This window comes from Cydia fagiglandana, chromosome 2, assembly GCF_963556715.1.
Source record: "Cydia fagiglandana chromosome 2, ilCydFagi1.1, whole genome shotgun sequence".
Classification (NCBI taxonomy): domain Eukaryota; kingdom Metazoa; phylum Arthropoda; class Insecta; order Lepidoptera; family Tortricidae; genus Cydia; species Cydia fagiglandana.
In genome coordinates, this window is record NC_085933.1 from 8404419 (window position 1) to 8410418 (window position 6000).

Below are 6000 nucleotides of genomic sequence, written 5' to 3' on the forward strand. Positions count from 1 at the left end.
ATCAACAGATACCTGTACTAACGAGATTGCTGATAAATTACGGTGTAATTAATTATCTTTTGGGCCGTCTTATTTCACAAAATTAAGAACAATGTGATAAGAAATTGCTAAGATATTGTTTTAGTAATGAATGTGTATTTTAAACAAGATATTTCATAATTATTTTGCTAAATTATTTTAGCTGACAAACTAGGATTTTTTATTTATTTCCTAGTACAACATGTAATATTGTTTTCGACTAGCGCGAACATTTATCGTGAAGAAAAAAATATTAATATGGATATCTCGCATATCATTATACGCTTCACTAATCACGTTAATAAAATATACCCCGAATCCCGACTTTTCGAGCCCTCTACCCGCAACACTCGTACCTATGGTACATAGGTATTTATCTATTGAGATTTCTTTTCGAGATTAAATGAAAATCCCTGTTTTCAGTCTACTCGAAAATAAATATTATTGCAAGTTCCTTCATATTCTGGAACGACTGTACGTCCACCAAAGTAGTAGTTTTCTAAAGCTACTGATAGACTTACTTATACCATTTTGTAATTTGTAATTTGACATTTCATATAATATTTTAATTTATCGATTTTACTATTTAATTGGACATTTTATTATTTAATACCTATTCAATTTGTTACAAGTGGATGACATTATTTTTTTTGAACTATGACAAATTTACCCACTGTTTTATATTTTTCTAAGTTTTTTCAATATTGTGCTTTTATTTTATTTTAAAATTATTAGATCGTCAATTATTTGCATGTCGTGTCTTCGACTGAATACTGATACTTACATGTAAAACCTTTGTCATCGTGTACCATACGTATTCTGGCAAATAAAGAAATTCTATTCTATTCTATTCTAAAGAAATAACCACACACACTATGCATACGAGTATACTTTTAATGAAACGAAATGAAATTGTTTTTATTCCAGAAATAGTTTCCATATACTCTACAATAAAATAAAGGATTTCCTTTAATGCCTTATGTACCCATCATCGATTCGGAATGCAAAATCCCTTTTAATTGCAAAACATTTTTTAACAAATAAAATGTATTGTTATTTTTACAGCGAGTAAGTATTAACTAGTAACCTGGTTATTACAAAAAATATTACTGTTTTAACTCAGGAATCAAACAAGCAAAATAAATAAAAGCTTGTAATAATAAAATTATCAACGTGCGTGCGTCCCATGACACGGGCAAGGATAGCTTGTGCTCTATGAACTCCTTACATTTCATTAAAGTGTTAAAAGGGTCTCTACGTCATGACTTCGGCTCCGCGCACGCCTTCCAAAAGTCCGGAATTGGTGTTCCGTGATGCAAAAGACATACAAATTATCCACAATATAGATAAAACACCATTTTTTACCGATTTTACTCCTAACACTATTTATTAATGTAGCGGAAGACAAGAAAGAGGAATCCTGCCCCACCATGCAGAACAATCGTAAGTGACATTTGAAAATCAGGTGAACTTGAATCGTATTGCGCGACAATATAGTAAACAATTGAATGAGCGTTCGAACGTCAGAATTAGGAGCGGGACAGAAGACGGGTCGGTCATAAGAAGGGGGCCGCTGAAGCTTCGGGAACCCTTTTTTTCGTCTTCGCAAATCGTCGAGGATTAAGCCTGGCGCTCGCACCTTTTCGCCAATATTTTTTGCGGATTAAACGAAGGTAAACCCTACTACTGATACAAAGTGTTTTGACGACGAAAACACATTGTTGAATGAAATAACGTTGAAACAACAATATGGAACATTGGTACCTTTTACACAAACATAGAACGGAACTTAGCGATCACTTTTTTATCATTAAAACACAAAAAAAAATTAAACATGATATCTACTCGGGGCACATACTTATATCTCGCTCTCGTTCTTACGCTTAGTGAGAGAGAGAGAAGAACACGAACATACTGGGCTATAATAATTATTTTTCTTCTTCTTCTTCTTTGTTACACTGGGTTATAATAATTATTTTTCTTCTTCTTTGTTCCATTCTTTACAGAGTGGTCATGGCCATTATGTAGATTTTTCAGTGGTTCGCTTAATTATTCCTCCCGTAGAGCTGCTTTCCGTTGGCATTCGTTTACTGTGGCCGACACACTGGCTTTGATTTGGTAATTGTATGGGTATTCCCATCACATATTTTCCATGTGATGCCTGGTTTCCTAAAAAATTATAGCCAGTCGCACATTTCAGACCGCCTGCCCCAAACGCAGTACGGCGTCGGTTGCCAAGCGGATCGCAGAGCATACGTATCCTTTCTGATTGAACCTATACTATACATACATTATGGCTTTCTTGGGACTGGTGCAGTGGTTTCCCGTTGCCGCTACCAGCACCAGATATTTTAGAAGTTATCTCTGCAGCCTCTTTCGACCGGTTGCCCAGTCAGGCGAATGGTTACCTCGCCATTTACTCGGTCGCCAGAGCCTCGCCTGTTGTCTAGCAGGGAGCACCACGGAGTGGTAATACGCCCCTCCGCCGCCGTCCGGCGCGTGCAGGTTACGTTAACGATAGGGTCGGATTAAAATCTTAATTCCGCTCTTCCCTTACTCCCCTACCTTACTTGCCTTAATAACGCTAACTTGTTAAGCACCGGCTCACGTTGCCTGAACGCCGCGTACGTCGGGCGCGCGGTGACACTACCGGTTGAGGGTGGTGGTTGGTCGTGATGTCATTGTAGGCGAACGGCTGCGGACTTGGATCACCCAATACTTGGTTTTGCGTTAGTTTAGGTTATATTAGATCTGATTGGCAAACTGGTGGCACTTTTTCTGCAGAACATAAAATATTACTGCATTAGTTTATAATTTAATACTTTGTACTACTACTACTACCTGTGAGTTTCTGTAATTGGCTTCCTGTTTTAATCTTGTTGTCTATTGTAACTATTGTAAGTTTTAATTTAAAGCTGTTGGTTCTCCTAAAATAAATAAATTACTTAATATTATTTTTTAAGATAGATACACTAATAATAACCCATAGCCCAAGCCCTCTCGCGCGTGAGAGGAGGCCTGTGCTCAGCAGTGGGACGTATATAGGCTAAAATGATGATGATGATGATGATGACACTAATAAACTGTTTTTTTTTAATCAAATGTGAGATCTTATTTGGTTTTACTATTTTAGCCTAACATCATAATGTAAACATAAACCAAGGAAAAGTTTATAATATTTCATACATTCTAAGTATGTAGTTATTAGTTGTTATGAGAAAATATATGAGACGTTCAGAATTGCAACATAAAGGATATATGTTTCATTGGTTGGTTATGGTTCATAGACCTATTTGTTCATTTATAAACACGTAGGCCGAGATTTTCCGCAGAGCCTCGCTTAGCATGAAGGTATTTTCTTTAAAATTTAATATAGTCGTTGTTTTTGATGTCGTTAAATTATTGTGTTGTAAACATTTGGAGAAAATCTTTTTACATGCGGCAAGGAGAACGTAAAACTTTGTTCGTTTCAAATTCAATATATTATGGCGAGCGTGCTCTCACTTCGGCGACACCGAAACTCACTCGAGCGTTGCTCACAGAAAATTTATTGTTTTTCTAAGGAAATTTTGTTCGAGCGGCGCAATGGTACGCAGTTTTTCAATCCCTAGGGAATATTATTTGAACCTAAACACTGTCAGATTAAATAAACACTAAATAGATATGTTCTAATTAATGATACGATTTCATGTAAAAGAAACAAACCGTTAGTACAAAAGGTACTGCAATTTTTATTATAGGTATTCTTAAAAATACACTACTGATGATAAGCGAGAAGCGAATAGCGATGAACGAGTTATAGAGAGGTAAGATTACGCGAAAGTATTTTCTCTTTAGAATTGCTCCATAGACTGTCAGCGATCGACGATGCATAATTTTTAACCACTTGATAACTAATTCATCATCACAGGCCTTTCCATCTATTGCATGCAAACTCATCACCCAATCGCGTTGTAGCGGTGTCACACCACTGTACTGGCCCCATTCATGCCTCATTCTAGATTATTGCCCTTAAGGGCAGTCCTTAGATAATCTACATCAATTAAAATAACTGTGACAACAAATTTTCATTTATGGCGGCCTACAATATACCTATATGTATAGATATGGGGTATAAATGTAGGTAATATTTTTATAAATGATGATACCTGACCAGGCCGTGTCCGGGCCGTAGCTTCCGGCGCATCGTTTTCTATGGAAAGCATCACGTGATCGCCTGTCATGTCATAGAAACGTAAGCACCGGAAGCTTCGGCCTGGACACGGCCCGGTCTAACGTAAGTCATCCTTTACTGGGGAATGTTCACGATATCATTTTATTGGGTAATATCATTTAATTATAGGGGAGCGGGGGGCATGTTGTAACAGTTTTAGAAAAAAGGCCTGTATTGTATAAAACATTATGTATAATTTTATGAGTCTGAATCTAAGCAGTAATTCCGATTCGTCATCATAATCATCATTCTAGCCTTCAGTCGCCCACTGCTAAGCATAGGCCTCTCTTGGTGTACGCCACTTCTCCCGGTCCTGAGCTAGTCTCATCCAAAAGTGCCCCGCGATTTTCCGAATGTCATCCACCCAACGAGCTAACGGACGCCAGGCGCTTCTTCCATCCGAAAATTCCGATTACAAAATAATTTCAAATGTTTACGCATCTTTTACACCAGACACTTTTTGAAAAACTGGGATTTGTTACAACTTACCCCGTATTTTTTTCAATACCTGGTCGAAGCAGAGCTCGTATGCACATCCACTCGCTTCAACGTCTGGCGGGGCAATTGCGGAGTTTACGTTATTCCTCGAGTTATAAAAAAAGTCATTTAGCAAAAAAAAAAAATTAAAATGTTTTTAATTCCCCGTCAAAATTGAGCGTTACTACTTACCCCTGTTACATTAAGGCCCCGGCTCCCCTAATATTACAATATTAAACTAAAGTTAAACCTGAAAATAAAATAAAAACACTCTTTTATTGGGTGTCACTTATTACGAACACGCGGATAGTTTCAAAAAGCGATAAAATTGTAAAATATGTCATCACACACAACATGTTTTTAATGTTCAACATTTACTATGTAGTGCCCATAAAATATTTTATTAGGTATAAATATCTCCATGTCTGTAAACCGAAACTCGTATACATAGAAAACATCCATAATTAAGGACTAAATATTTGCGATAAACACATGAGTAAATTAAATTGAGCTCACCGGGATTCTAACCCGGGACCTCCTGCTTCGTAGGCAGGGTCACTACCTACTCACTACCTAGGGACTAGGATAGAAGACCGATTAAATAAGTTTGAGATAAAATGGAAAGCCAGTCTATCCAGGTCCAGGTTAAATTTGGTTGGATTGGGTTATTGTTGCGAGGATTGTTTTTTTTTTCTTAAATCTCGAGGAGTCAGTTTTCTATTCTTAATTCTAAGTATATGCAGTAAATATTGTTTAAAACTAAAACATATTTACTGCTTACCTACCTCTGATTGTATCATACTTGTTAAATTTGACAGCGATCAAGTAACTTTTGTGTCGCATTGTGTGTGATTTGATATCAAAGAGCCAATCGAAACCTTTTTTGACCAGTCGCTTTTTTTCTTTAATGCGGGGCCAGATACGTATTGGCCAATATGAAGAGCTGTTTGACACAATATTTCTAAGGAAGGGATAACTGAGTTTGAATAAAAAACTTATTAAGTAAACTTGTACATTTACCACGTTGTCATTTATTTAATGGTACAAATGCAAAATGCTGGTTGACATAATAAAACAATAGTTATTTGTACAACAAGAGATCAAAGTTTGATATTTCTTCGAGTGCTTATTATGAGTCCCGTACAAGCGAAAGATTTTATAATAGATTCACGAGCGTAGCGAGTGAACCTAATTTAGAATCTTGAGCGTAGTAAGGGATTCAAAAGTGCACGAGATGTAAATAACTTTGATCTCGTGTAGTACACAAAATTTTTCACCCTAAGCAGTGAGAA